This window comes from Triticum dicoccoides, chromosome 1B (assembly GCF_002162155.2).
Source record: "Triticum dicoccoides isolate Atlit2015 ecotype Zavitan chromosome 1B, WEW_v2.0, whole genome shotgun sequence".
Classification (NCBI taxonomy): Eukaryota; Viridiplantae; Streptophyta; class Magnoliopsida; order Poales; family Poaceae; genus Triticum; species Triticum dicoccoides.
Window position 1 is genome coordinate 615,651,281 of NC_041381.1, and position 15,686 is coordinate 615,666,966.

The 15,686-nt window shown below is 42.6% G+C and overlaps 1 long non-coding RNA gene across 1 annotated transcript; it reads right to left on the bottom strand.

Annotated features, from left to right (window-relative positions):
• Nucleotides 1-32: 32 nt before the first annotated feature.
• On the bottom strand, nt 33-5,172 carry LOC119310166. The gene is made up of 5 exons (XR_005150666.1): nt 5,103-5,172; nt 4,062-4,174; nt 692-914; nt 331-524; nt 33-237 (listed from the first exon to the last, which is right to left on the bottom strand). It is a non-coding gene; the product is annotated as an uncharacterized LOC119310166 (long non-coding RNA).
• Between the last annotated feature and the right edge of the window lie 10,514 nt (nt 5,173-15,686).

The window sequence follows — 15,686 nt, forward strand, 5'->3', positions numbered from 1 at the left end:
GGGGGGGGATAGATGCGGCCACAAACTAGCACCACACTATTTCTTGTCGTACGCAACCCCACTAGCACATCAGATTAAGACTAACGCAAGAAACCAAGAGAAATCAGGCCTCATCTTCACTTTCTTCATCACTTTCGTAAATGAAGGGGAAAACAACATCTTTGTGCCCACCCAAGTAGCCACCGGTAGTGGGATGCAAAAGCTCTTTTGCACGGTCCTTGCACCCATAACAGTTACCTTATAAAACAAGGAAAGTGTATTAGCAGTAGAGATGCATAACTAAAGTATCTATATAAAAATATCAATCTGAACAACATAATAGATAGTTACCCGAGTCATTAGCTTCCAAAGGGGTGCAAAGATACACATCCTCCTCCTCTCTACAATCCGGATGCACCTCCGCAAAGAACAAACTAGATGGGTCACCTTGCATTTTCACAAGAAAGTTAAAGTGTATGTATCCCTTTCCCCCCCTCGATGATTAGGTTTCTTGCTTTCACTTCGATTACCTCGAGGTCAGTAGGCTGAAATACAAATGACACGTGTAAATTAACAAGCCTAATGAGATATATTTTATTGCATTTCTAGTCTTCAAAATCAAATCATGGGATTTTAGCTATTCTAAGTAAACAATTAATTAACAAACTAGTCTAAAAGCAAGGTCAAATATTTGAGTACGATGTTCGCATACTTGCATATTGTTTTGCTTGGAATAGACGTTCAACGCTATTATCAAACTCTTCTGGTTATGCTCTTGGCTGCGCCTCAGCAGCTCCTCATGGTGCGGTGTCTTGGGCCTGCGAATGAGCTGGCGCTTTGCAGCAGCAACCCAGGCATCACCCAGCTCCTTGAGAGTAAAGGGTGATGGCCTAGGAGTGGGGTCCTCCCAGGTCTCCAACTCAGCAAATCCATCCCTACATACCAAAATTAACTCATTAAAGCATAATCACTAATGAGTTAACATAAAGTTATCTCAGAAAATTAGATGACAGGGCAATTAGATGAGTATCCTGTCTAAACAAGTTGTTCATACAGGAAAAAACCACATGTACATGTGAGCACATATACAATATTCGTATCTACAAATTTTATCATGCAAGGAACATTGCAATGATTAGAAGACAGTGAAGCACACATAGAGCATCTCTTTGGCAAAGTGGTTGTTATACTGGCAAATACTACGATATGGTATGCTATATCAAATATGCATGAGATTCCAAAAGAAAAAATTGAAAACACTCACTGGTCCATTGCCAAGGGATGGACAATGTGAGCTACCTGGTCCGTTACCAAGAGTGCCACATCACAGTAGTACTAAGTTCTTTCCTTCCAGTTTGTACTTCCTCCTCTTAAGTATCAGATGGGACCGACAGTTATGTATTTGTCCCTCAATTTGCTAGCGAAGACTCAATGCAGAACTTGAAGAAAAAATATAGTTTTACTTTTTCTATGTCATAATCGGAAAGTTGGTGGCCTCGGTACCAGGTGGGCTGCCAGTACCAGAAACTTTCTAGCTTGGACACCCCCGCATAGTTTTGAAACTTGCTCGATTCGGTCCTATGAGTCCTTGGTACCATTGAAATGAGCACATTGTTCATGCTCGAAAGAAATCAAGCGTGTAGTTATTGCAAGATTCCCAATCTATACCCCTTATTTGAATAAGAGATTGTGACTGAATTGGCATACATCAATATATCCGTACACATCAATATATCCCAACTTGCTTATAAACTCGTGTCGCACGTGAATCGGCATGCTCCTGCACATAGCGAGTTGTTAATGACAGGTGAAGTCCATGTGAATTAGACTGTATAGCAACCAAGGGGTGAGTTTTCGTCTCAACCACTGTCTGCATCGAAAATCATAAAAAAAGGGTGAACTGAAGCAAAAAATCATGTTTCATCACCATTAACTCTCTGTTAGACTTAGTGTATCCTTGCCTCCTTGGCATGTATGCATAGTGCGCATGGACTTATAGTGTGAAATGGGGAGCAATAAGCTTTTTAACAGCAAAATAATAAAATGCATAGGCCACCTGGTCGGTATTTGGCATGAATAACAACTGAGCGAACTGTGCAAACAGTCTGTTAAAACAGATATCATTGTCGAAGGCTGAATGCCTATCTGTTGAAGCAATTATATCGTTTAACACTAACTGTCATAGACCAAGCTCCTGAGAGCACAGATGTGAGGAGAGGCCTCCTTTTCTGTTTTATTATTGATCCGTTGTTACCTCTAGGTCTTACACGCTAGTCCATGGACAAATTTATTGATCCACGAGATCAGACCATTCCTAACAAACTCCAACTCTAGCTTAAGGAAGAAAAACTCTAACATATTCCTATCTTAACAAACTCAAACTCTGAAAACTAATTGACAAGCTTGGTAATAGAGATCACAAGGTATGCCCATTTAACCTGGTATTTTTTAGATGGCAAGTCGATCTTCTTAAGGGCATGTTTGGTTGGCAGCCATAACTTGCAATACCTTAAGTTAGGCATGTCATACTCCTTCAGGCTGGTGTTCATTTCTCTACATTAGCTTAGCGTGCAACAAAAATCTCGCCACACTTTCTACTGCTTTGCCGCATTTTTTTCACCCATTTTGTGGCACCGGATTCGTCCGCCAAATCTTTGGCGCACCTCAGGTGGTGGGAGAAAACAGGGTTCCTCCGACTGCCCACGGGATGGAAATGATAGCACATACACGGGTATTTGACCACTCTGGGCAAAAAGAAAGAATGAACTCTCTCGTGTCTTTTCCCCTCCCATTCTCTCCAATCTCGATTTCATCTTCTCAACTATTCCTCTCCAAATCCCCCTTCTATTTTGTTTCCAAGCCCCCTACTCACTCCACTGAAAATCCCCATCCAGATCCAAGAAAAATCTTGAGTACCATGGTTGGTTTCTGAGAACTGCGGATGTTGCCCATTTCGTCACTCCATAAAAAATCATTTCTTCTCATTGGATTGGCAATGGCAAAGGGAAAGGGGAAGTTGGATGGCGACATCAGAGAATCATAAGTTGGGATGATGAACAGGCCAAGTTCATGTTGGATTGTTACATCAAGTGACGAAACAGAGCAGCATGCAGGCTTCGTTTTCAAAAAGCAACACCATATGAAGTGTGTTGATACTTTAAAGTTTAAACAGAGAGTTGGTTGTGGGGGTTCCACTTGAACAAGTTGATCGTCACTACAGACTACAAGGATAATTGGAAGATAGTCGAGACAGCTCTGAATAAGAGTGATGGCTTTGATGCAGCCAAATGTAAAGTGGTCATTTCAAAGTCTGAAAAAGAACAACTTAGTGTAAGTTTTTTTCGTTCATATAAAATACACCATCCTAAAGAATTTTATGATAGTGATTAGATTATACACATGCATGCAGGATAGGGCTAGGCACTTGCTCTTTAACACCATGAAGTCCTTTCATGAAATGCAAGAACTTTTCATGGGCATTATTATGTTGATGGTTCCCTTGCCATGGATCCAGAAACAGGTTTGGATGATGGAAGTGGATCACCCAACTCCAACTCACAAGAACTGGATGACATTCAGAATGCAAGTGGGGCGGGTAGCAGACACCGTCACATGACATCGCGGGCGCCCACACATGAGCATAGGAGAGTAAACTCACCACTTCATTGAACCGGGGTGACTATCATATTGGGCTACCAAAATTAAAGACTATCCACACATTTTCGCCAGACCTGTGGCAGGTTACATGGCAATTATCCAAACAGGTCAAAATTTGCCACAGCTCAACTAAGCTATGGAAACCAACCAAACAACCCTGTTTTTGCCACAACTTAGCCATGCCACAACTACGTCACCCGCCTAATAACCTTAGGTGTGGCAAAAATGTGGCTGTCAACCAAACATGTCCTAAGAAACTGAAACCTGTACGCTGGGAGGAGAAGCATGAACCAAACCAAATATGCTTCTAGTTACCTATATGACCTAGATCGTGTGCAAGTGGTAGGGAGATGGAACCAACTATAAGACGATCACATAGAATTGAGGGCACACGTGCAAATGCAATAAATAAGATGTCTACGCACCTGTTGAAGATATGTTCTTCACCAGAAACTGAACCCTGTTCGCTAGGAGGAGAAGCGGTTCCACTCGAGGCTGAAGAGGAGCTCCGGGTTAATGACATCTCAGCTGATCAAGCCTGCAACAAGAGTGGGTGGTGAAATTGCCGACGACCGGATCTTGCAGCCAAGGGCTAAGGTTAGGGGGTCTCTGGGGCAGCTCGACCCCACCTCGAGCTTCACTACACCCCTCAACTCCCCTTCACCTCTGTATAGGCCTAAAAAAGAGTTTGCTTGACTAACAAATTAGCTACGGCTCCAGTTTGTGAAAAGATTGTTGTGGCTAACAAAAATTGCAAATTGAGAACAGTTTTCTGTAGGCCGAGCTACCTGATACCCTATATCTGGGCCGTCCAGAATGGACTGTTCGCGTTGAGATATCTGCAAAAGTTTAAAATTTTGCAGCTCTGCCAAGACTATCAACGCTTAATACAGTACCAAGCTGCTGTTCACGATATGCAAGGACATCTGCCCCTGGTCCGTCTGTCTCTCACATGCATCCTCCGACAAAGTCTTTCACCTCATGTCGGCTCTCTCTCTCACATGCAGATGAATTGACAGCCCCTGGGACCCATGAAGGTGTGCAGACCATGCAATCACTGCCTCGAGCACCGCATTGAAGAGCATGGGAGGCCAGCGATCCTATAGTAAAGGTAGTTTCCTGTTGTTCTTGTTAATTAATTGGAAATACTTCAACTGTTGCATTAGTGTTTTCAACTAAGAATTCAGATTTAGTTTTTTTCTGTTTATAACGTTGTGCAGTTTTTTTGGCAACAAATAGAACATATATAATCGATCGTAAAATTTTGTTATAATTGGAGAAGTCCCGTACACAAATGCTCGTCTCCCCATGCAAGATTTTAATATAGAGCTGCGGTGTGCATGCTGAGTTGATAGGGGATAAATAAAGAAAAAGAAAGTTGATACACAGAGAATTTATCTTATCGTTTGAATCATTTATCGCAATGAACGTACATGACAGAAGTAAAAAAAGAAGATTTATCTTACCATTTGAATCCACCACGCAACTACTGTATGACAGTGCTGTCCAATCTCTCTCTGCAGCATCCATGTGGGGCAGTTGAAAAGATGGTACACAAGTACACCACCGGCTGAGCTGCATGGAGTAGGTTGCAGGCCTATGCCTGCTTGAGGTTACTGTTCAGAAGGACATGACCGCACCTGCTAATTACACTGCTGCGCCGCTCCTAATGTGTCTTGACCACACAAATCTTAAAGAAAATCAACGCTGCAGATAGTGGGTATCATGTAGCTCGTGCTAGGAAGGAACTTTGTGGCAAATTAGGGGGTCGGCTACCTTCAAAGCGGAGGGATTGAGGAGGGTATTGGAGGCCGCGGTGGAAGCAGGCGGCGGCTCGACCTTGATGTAGCGTCGCTGAGGTCTTGGAGGAGGCGGCGAATTCCTGGAAGCAGGCGGCGGCTGGACCCTGCTATACCACGGCTGAAGTATTGGAAGAGGCGGCGGCGAGGTCCTGGTGGATTACGTCGCGAGATCCTGCTTCTTCACTGTAGGCGGCGGCGGCGGCGTGATGGACGGGGTGGGGGCGGGGGGAACTGGGCCAAGACGATGAGAGGCGGCGGTGTGGTCGAGGTACCTAGGGTTGCACCATGGAGGGCATGAGAAAGGGCGAGCGTGTAGAGATTTGGGTGGGGATTGGGGAAGCAAGGTGTCTCTTTTTGGTCAGCCAGTGGGATCTCGTGGTGTGCGATGGCAAGGTTGTAATTTCCTCCCAACTCCATCATACTACCTCATTTCCGATTTATATAACTCCATATGCACAACAGCCGTCGCCTCCCAACCCTAACCGCAAACTTGGTCCTTCTTCTCTTTCCCATCCAGCAGCCTCGTCGACAGCAAGAGAAGTGGGGACCCGTTCATTTTTTTTCCTTTAGGGTATTGCTTCTTCAGTGACACCGACGAGGTGGTGGAGACGATGGCGTGTTGGAATAAGGTCTCTATGGTCTCTTCCTACCTCGACGCCGTCCGATCCAACGCCGACGAAGGGCATGTGAGAGTTTATGTCCCCTGATCTGTTGGTTCCCTTCAGATCTTGACGGCTCATGGGCAGGGAGCCCCTCCTCCAAAGCGGCTCCCCTCCCCTATGCCTATATATATACTTACTTGAGGGCGTGCCCCCTCTTTTGCACACAATTTCTGTGCAAAAGGGTTGCCCCTCCCTCTCACTAGTTCTCCACAAAATTGTTCCACCGTTCTTCGGCAACGCCAAGCTCTGGATGGCGAAGCGTTCAGCTCATACGCGTGCAACGCGTAGAGAGATCATACGTTTAAGGAACTGATTGTGGAAAGATTCGAGGGACTTCAAAAATGATCTTCATCAACTTTTTTTCCGCCACAAGTCTAAGTTGTTAAAGGTCAGATCTAACTTTCTATGCATCATCATAGTGGTCCAGATTTATGAATCGTAGGACGATTTTTTGTCTCTACTACGTTTCCAACAACTTCGGCGCAGCTTCCTGATGTCTCCTTGGAGCGGCGAGGTTAGGATTTCTTGTCATGCATGCACTAAACGATGTCATGAACTAGGGGGTAGGGTGGGAATAAAAAACCGAGCATCAAAAACCGGTATCGAACCCGAATTCATCGAAATCAAATATTTCAACCAGAAACTTTGGTTTGCAATCCTAGAGAACCGAATCATTCGGTGATTTCTGCATCATGATCTTCCATTGTATTTTCGCTATCTTCGTGCTTCAGTGCGCTCCTTGATGAGCTCCGCACCGGCATCCTCCCCTACGAATCCCTCCAGCCATGGGCGGCAACCAAGGCCGCGGCAAGCCGGCGAGATGGGGCTATGAGCCTGCGACTGCAAAGACCATGGACCGGCTAGGTTTGGTATATGGTAATTTACAATATTTAAAGTGAGACACCATTTCAAATTTTGAAACATAGGAGAATAGGCATGACTTGGTTGATTGCACAAGACCATGGACCGGCTAGGTTTGGTATATTGTCAAGTTGTAGTTGCAATTTGTTCGCTCTCTTACATTATATTATTGAATTAGAAGAATTCGTTGGGGAGATAAACTAAAACCATGAGCATGATTATGAGTGAAGTTGCATTTCTGTATTTGTTACTTCAGTGTTTTTACAAGATTGTTGTTCTTAGGCTTGAAATAGTAGTGTATTTGTTTTGAAAGGTTGCTAATGCACATGTGGATAGAAGTGCTATTTGTTTATTCTGTTGGTCCCACATGTGAACTCACACACTTCAACTTTATAAGTAGTATAAGTAATAGGAAAGATTGTCATTTCACTCATTTCCTACAACCCGTATGTGAGGTTAGTATGGTTTGCACAGGGAGGGACATTAATTTCACACGGATGGCCACAACTTCCCCATCGCCTCTATTTTTATGGACAAACTCTAACATCTCGTTGATCTCAAAATCAATTACGTGACCCAACTGAAGTTGACATTTTTTTAGACAGAGAACCAAATTGAATTGCTTAGGGCAGTTAGAGAGCACATTTGATGTTTGTGATAATCTATATACATTTATGTATACCTCCTCAGAATGCAAGAGATAACCATGTAAATGAACTGAATAGAGAGCTAGTAGACCGACAATTATAAAGATAACCGAACATCAATGTGATCCAGATACATATTGGTTCCAAGCTTATTGCTGCCTGCTTTGCACGAGATTTATTAGATACCAGGCAGTTAATTGAAAAATCTAACTACTAACCAAAATAAAGCTAAAGATATAAGTAGATGACCTAAAGCAGAACCAACTCATAGTTTTGGGCATCCACAAGTCGAACCCTTAAAACAAAGAGCTGAAATGCGCAGGCAAGGAAACATACAATAATTCATGCAAAGCACCTATCAAACAACCTTCTTAGGTAGGATATATATTACATTCGCATGCATTATGCAGAAGAAACAAAAGAAGACTTCAGAGGAGACATTGCAGTAGACAAAGTGTAGACAAACAAGGTTCATCTCTCATGTCGTCGTGATCCTGTTCATCCCCACCCGCCAACACCATGCATGACTCTAAAGAACTGATTTGCAGTAGGCAGGGTGTAGACAAACAAGGTTCATCTCTCACGTGGCCGTGATCCTGTTGACCCCCACCCGTCAGCCATGCACAACTCTAAAGAACTCATTTGCAATCAACTCGAACATCTTAACTCCCCATCTAAGTCACCTTCCTGGTTTTTCTGCAAAAGTACCCAATCATTCAACCATCTGGCAATCATATTGGCAGGAACACGAGGATCATTAATCTTGTTATTATCAAATATTATGCTATTTCTTAATATCCAAATTGTCCATAGAACTATTGAGACACCAACCAACATCATGTGTTTTTCCGCTTTTGCAAAAACTAAAACACTTCTGCTTCTGCACACCCCCTAAACACAAGGACAACTTAGATGAACTCATACCTCTTCATAACAAAGGGAATGATAGTCGTATCTATAATACCTAAATAGTTCATCCCCACTAACCTATTTCTCTTCAGATGCAATCTATCCACATTAGCAACCTTGCCACATCATCAATTCCTCTTAATTATTTTGGTCATGCAGCTTACCACGTCAGCATTCTAAAAAAATGTGTGAATCTACTCTCTGGAAACCGAAGAGGCCCCTTTGATATTCCGTAACCGAAGAGAAGCCCGACGGCCCAACGATTCATCACACCTCATGCATTCCCCACGCAGGCCCACCTCCTCGGGTGTGAACTGGCAAGTTCCAAAGAAAAGGGGCCAATGTCTTCCGCATGCCGATTTCCGTAGGTTTAGCATTTTCGTCTTCCCCATGCCTCACGATGTTGTTCTGCTTCGGCTCCTCCTCCCGTGGTCCCACCCCGGCCTCTCCATGCCGGTAGTCAGAGCTGCTAACTTGCAGTTCCTTAGACCCGGGTCCTCCTCGTGGCGGCGGCATCGGATGCACCGGACGACACATCGAATGCGGCCATCCCCGTACCGCCCAAGTTCGTGCTGGATCTAGCAGCCGCTCCCTCATGCCGTTCCTTAGCCCCGGGTCCTCCTCGCGGTGGTGGCATCGGATGCACCGGATGCGGCGGACGTGACCATCCCGGTCGACGCCCCAGTTCGTGCAGGATCCAGCATAAGCAGAGGACGCAGCAGATGTGGCCATCCCAGTTGCTGCCCCAGTTCGTGCAGGATCCAGCAGGATGACCTCTGGAAGGAGCAGGTCCACGGGCGTATTCATGATCTTTTGTTATTGCTGCGAGGACACTTGAGGCGTCGAGGCTCACGTCAACGATGCAGGTGATGATGATGTCAAGGAATCAGACCCAATTCTAAGGTGGACTCACACATCCTCTAATCTCCGGCGGGCGTGGCCTCCCACATTTCTGGACTCCTTCTCTGTTGGGGAACGTAGCAGAAATTCAAAATTTTCTACGCATCACCAAGATCAATCTATGGAGATTCTAACAACAAGAGAGAGAGGGAGTGCATCTTCATACCCTTGAGGATCGCTAAGCGGAAGCATTGCAAGAACGCGGTTGATGGAGTCGTATGATACGTCTTCAACGTATCTATAATTTTGATTGTTCCATGTTATTATATTACCCCTTTTGGATGTTTATGTGCTTTATTTTACACATTTATATCATTTTTGGGACTAACCTACTAACCGGAGGCCCAACCCATATTGTTTTTTTGTCTATTTCGGTATTTCGAAGAAAAGGAATATCAAACGGAGTCCAAACGGAATGAAACCTTCGGGAGCGTGATTTTTGGAACAAACGTGATCCGGAGAGCTTGGGGTGCAAGTCAAGAAGCTCCTGAGGACCCCGCGAGATAGCCCCCACCCCCTGTAGGGCGCGCCCCCCTGTCTCGTGGGCCCCTCGGGCGGCCACCGACGTACTTCTTCCTCCTATATATACATATGTACCCCGAAAACATCCAGGAGCACCACGAAACACAATTTCCACCGTCGTAACCTTCTGTATCCGCGAGATCTCATCTTGGAGCCTTCGTCGGCACTCTGCCGGAGGGGGAATCGACCACAGAGGGCTTCTACATCAACATCCTTGCCCCTCCAATGAGTTGTGAGTAGTTTACCACAGACCTATGGGTCCATAGTTATTAGCTAGATGGCTTCTTCTCTATTTTTGGATCTCAATACAATGTTCTCCCCCTCTCTTGTGGAGATCTATTCGATTTAATCTCTTTTTGCAGTGTGTTTTTCGAGATCCGATGAATTGTGTGTTTATGAGCAAGTTTATCTATGAATAATATTTGAATCTTCTTTGAATTCTTTTATGTATGATTGAGTTATCTTTGCAAGTCTCTTCATATTATCAGTTTGGTTTGGCCTACTAGATTGGTCTTTCTTGCCATGGGAGAAGTGCTTAGCTTTGGTTTCAATCTTGCGGTGTTCTTACCTAGTGACAGAAAGGGTTGCAAGACACGTATTGTTGCCATCGAGGATAACAAGATGGGGTTTATATCATATCGCATGAGTTTATCCCTCTATATCATGTCATCTTCTTAATGTGTTACTTTGTTCTTATGAACTTAATACTCTAGATGCAGGCAGGAGTTGATCGATGTGTGGAGTAATAGTAATAGATGCAGGCAGGAGTCGGTCTACTTGTTATGGACGTGACGCCTATATACATGATCATGCCTAGATAATCTCATAATTATGCGCTTTTCTATCAATTGCTCGACAGTAATTTGTTCACCCACCGTAATACTTATGCTAACTCGAGAGAAGCCTCTAGTGAAACCTATGGCCCCCGGGTCTATCTCTTATCATATTTGCTTTCAATCTACTTTATTTGCATCTTTACTTTTTGCATCTATATTATAAAATACCAAAAGTATATTTATTTTATCTTACTATCTTTATTAGATCTCACTTTCGCAAGTGGCCATGAAGGGATTGACAACCCCTTTATTGCGTTGGTTGTGAGTTCTCAGTTTGTTTGTGTAGGTACATGGGACTTTTGAGGAGCCTTCTACTGGATTGATACCTTGGTTCTCAAAACTGAGGGAAATACTTACGCTACACTTGCTGCATCACCCTCTCCTCTTCGAGGAAAACCAACGCAAGCTCAAGACGTAGGAAGAAGGATTTCTTGTGCCGTTGCCAGGGAGGTCTTCGCTCAAGTCAAGACATACCAAGTACCCATCACAAACCCATCTCCCTCGCATTTACATTATTTGCCATTTTCCTCTCGTTTTCCTCTCCCCCACTTCACCCTTGCCATTTTATTCGCCCTCTCTTTCCCAATCTCCTCTCTCTTTTTCGCTTGCCTTGTTTTCCGTTGCTCGTGTGTTTTCTCGTTTGCTTCGTCGTTATGGCTAGTTCCTTGTCCGTTCCTATGTCTCTCGAGTTTGAAGTGCTTCACTTCAAGCAAAGGCAAGGAGAAAACTTAAAAGATGCTTGGTATAGGATGATGGAATCTTATCGCAAGTGCACCCTAGAGGTGAACTTTAGAATTCTTCTTCGCAATTTTTATGTTGGGTTAAACATGACGCATAGACAACTCTTGGATTGCATTGCCAAGGGAAATTTTATTGAAATTGATCCAAGTATTGCGCATGAAATTATAGAGGTAATAGTGGGAACACTACCTCAAAAGGGAGGATCTCATCCTACCCAAGAAGAAACGCAAGTGTTTGGAAAGATTTGCGAAGTAACAAAAAATTTACAAAAATCTCTTGAGCCTCTTAAAAGTGTTAGCGGGAATCTTCACCGCATGAATATGTTGATCACTCTTTGCAATAAGCGGTTGGATTCTTTAGATCTAAAAATTTCAGAGTATGAAGGGAAGCGGAAAGAACCTCCCGGATTCGAGCATGACTCCGCTAAAAAACTGAGAATTAAAGATGGCACTCCTTAGATCTATCTTCGCTTTTATGCCTAGCTAGGGGCATTAAACGATAGCGCTAGTTGGGAGGCAACCCAATTTTTCTTTATGTTTTTTGTTTTTGCTCCTGTTTAGGAATAAACCTTGCATCTACTCTCTGTTTAGATCTGTTTTTATCTTTTAGTTAGTATTTGTGCCAAGTAGAACCTATAGGATAAACTACGATGATAGTTGATTTGATTCTGCTGAAAAACAGAAACTTTGCGCTCATGAGAAAAAAATCAATAAATCACAGAAACGTGATTTTGCACTGATTCTTTTTGATGCTGATCAATAAACAAATTTTCCAGTACGTCCTATTTTGTTAGGATTTTTAGAGTTCCAGAAGTTTGCGTTAGTTACAGATTGCTACAGACTGTTCTGTTTTTGACAGATTCTGTTTTTCGTGTGTTGTTTGCTTATTTCAATGCATCTATGGCTAGTAAATTAGTTTATAAACCATAAGGAAGTTGGAATAAAGTAGTTTTAACACCAAAATAAATAAAGAATGAGTTCATTGCAGTACCTTATGTGGTAGTTTTGTTTTCTTTCACTAACGGAGCTTATAAGATTTCCTGTTGAGTTTTGTGTTGTGAAGTTTTCAAGTTTTGGGTAAAGCTTTTATGGACTACGGAATAAAGGGTGGGAAGAGCCTAAGCTTGGGGATTCCCAAGGCACCCCAAGATATACAAGGATAGCCAAAAGCCTAAGCTTGGGATGCCCCGGGAAGGCATCCCCTCTTTCGTCTTCGTTCATTGGTAACTTTACTTGGAACTATATTTTTATTCGCCACATGATATGTGTTTTGCTTGGAGCGTCGTGTATTATATTAGTCTTTGCTTTTTAGTTTACCACAATCATCCTCGCTGTACACACCTTTTTTTGAGAAGCCTATTTGATTAGAATTTGCTAGAATACTCTATGTGCTTCACTTATATCTTTTGAGCTTGATAGTTTTTGCTCTAGTGCTTCACTTATATCTTTTAGAGCACGGTGGTGTCTTAATTTTGAAGAAATTGCTAGTCTCTCATGCTTCACTTATATTATTTTGAGAGTCTTTTAGAACAACATGGTATTTGCTATTATCATAAAGTTGGTCCTAGAATGATGAGCATCCAAGTTGGGTATAATAAAAACTATCATAGGAAGTGAATTGGATGCTATGATCAACTTGATACTTGATAATTGTTTTGAGATATGGAGGTAGTGATATTAAAGTCATGCTAGTTAGGTGATTATGAATTCAAAGAATGCTTGTGTTGAAGTTAGCAAGTCCCGTAGCATGCACGTATGGTTAAAGTTGTGTAACAAATTTGAAACATGAAGTGTACCTGGCTTGTGAATCCTTATGAGTGGCGGTCGGGGACGAGCGATGGTCTTTTCCTACCAATCTATCCCCCTAGGAGCATGCGCGTACTACTTGATTTTTGATGACTTCTAAATTTTTGCAATAAGTATATGAGTACTTTTGACTAATGTTGAGTCCATGGATTATATGCACTTTTACCTTTCCACCTTTGCTAGCCTCTTCGGTACCGTGCATTGCCCTTTCTCACATTGAGAGTTGGTGCAAACTTCGCCGGTGCATCCAAACCCCGTGATACGATACGCTCTATCACACATAAACCTCCTTATATCTTCCTCAAAACAGCCACCATACCTAGCTATTATGGCATTTTCATAGCCATTCCGAGATATATTGCAAAGTAACTTTCCACCGTTCCGTTCATCATGACATACTTTACTTTTGTCATATTGCCATTGCATGATCATGTAGTTGACATCGTATTTGTGGCAAAGCCACCATGCATTATTTTTCATACATGTCACTCTTAATTCATTGCACCATCCCGGTACACCGCCGGAGGCATTCATATAGAGTCATATCTTGTTCTAGTTTCGAGTTGTAATTCATATGTTGTAATCAATAGAAGTGTGATGATCATCATTATTAGAACATTGCCCAAAGAAAAAGAAAAAAAAGAAAGGCCAAAAGAAAAAAAGGCCCAAAAAAAGAAAAAGAAAAGAAAAGAAAAGAAAAGGAAAAAAAGAAATAAATAAAAAGGGTAATGTTACTATCTCTTTTTCCACACTTGTGCTTCAAAGTAGCACCTTGTTCTCCATGTAGTGAGTCTCATATTTTGTGCTTCAAAGTAGCACCATGTTTTTCATATATTGAGTCTCATAGATTGTCGTTTTCATACTAGTGGGAATTTTTCATTATAGAACTTGGCTTGTATATTCCTACGATGGGCTTCCTCAAATGCCCTAGGTCTTCGTGAGCAAGCAAGTTGGATGCACACCCACTAGTTTTCTTTTGTTGAGCATTCTTTTATAGCTCTAGTGCATCCGTTGCATGGCAATCCCTACTCCTCATGTTGACATCAATTGATGGGCATTTCCATAGCCCGTTGATTATCCTCGTCAATGTGAGACTTTCTCCCTTTTTGTCTTCTCCACACAATCCCCATCATCATATTCTATTCCACCCATAGTGCTATATCCATGGCTCACGCTCATGTATTGCGTGAAGGTTGAAAAAGTTTGAGAATATTTAAGTATGAAACAATTGCTTGGCTTGTCATCAGGGGTATAGAAGTTGGGAACATCTTTGTGTGACGAAAATGAAGCATAGCCTAACTATATGATTTTGTAGGGATGAACTTTCTTTTGCCATGTTATTTTCAGAAGACATGATTACTTTGGTTAGTATGCTTGAAGTGTTACTATTTCTTTTATCAATATGAACTTTTATTTTTTATTCATTTGGATCTGAACATTCATGCCATAATAAATAAAATTACATTATGAATTATGCTAGGTAGCATTCCACATCAAAAATTCTCTTTTTATCATTTACCTACTCGAGGACGAGCAGGAATTAAGTTTGGGGATGCTTGATACGTCTCCAACGTATCTATAATTTTTGATTGTTCCATGCTATTATATTACCCCTTTTGGATGTTTATGGGCTTTATTTTACACATTTATATCATTTTTGGGACTAACCTCCTAACCAGAGGCCCAACCCATATTGCTGTTTTTTTGTCTATTTTAGTATTTCAAAGAAAAGGAATATCAAACGGAGTCCAAACGGAATGAAACCTTCGGGAGCGTGATTTTTTGAACAAACGTGATCCGGAGAGCTTGGAGTACAAGTCAAGAAGCTCCCAAGGACCCCACGAGATAGCCCCCCCCCCATAGGGCGCACCCCCTGTCTCGTGGGCCCCTCGGGCGGCCACTGACGTACTTCTTCCTCCTATATATACCTACGTACCCCGAAAACATCCAGGAGCACCACGAAACACAATTTCCACCGTCGTAACCTTCTGTATCCGCGAGATCTCATCTTGGAGCCTTCGACGGCACTCTGCCGGAGGGGGAATCGACCATGGAGGGCTTCTACATCAACATCCTTGCCCCTCCGATGAGTTGTGAGTAGTTTACCACAGACCTACGGGTCCATAGTTATTAGCTAGATGGCTTCTTCTCTCTTTTTGGATATCAATACAATGTTCTCCCCCTCTCTTGTGGAGATCAACTCGATGTAATCTCTTTTTGTGGTGTGTTTGTCGAGATCCGATGAATTGTGGGTTTATGATCAAGTTTATCTATGAATAATATTTGAATCTTCTCTGAATTCTTTTATGTATGATTGAGTTATCTTTGCAAGTATCTTCGAATTATCAGTTTGGTTTGGCCTACT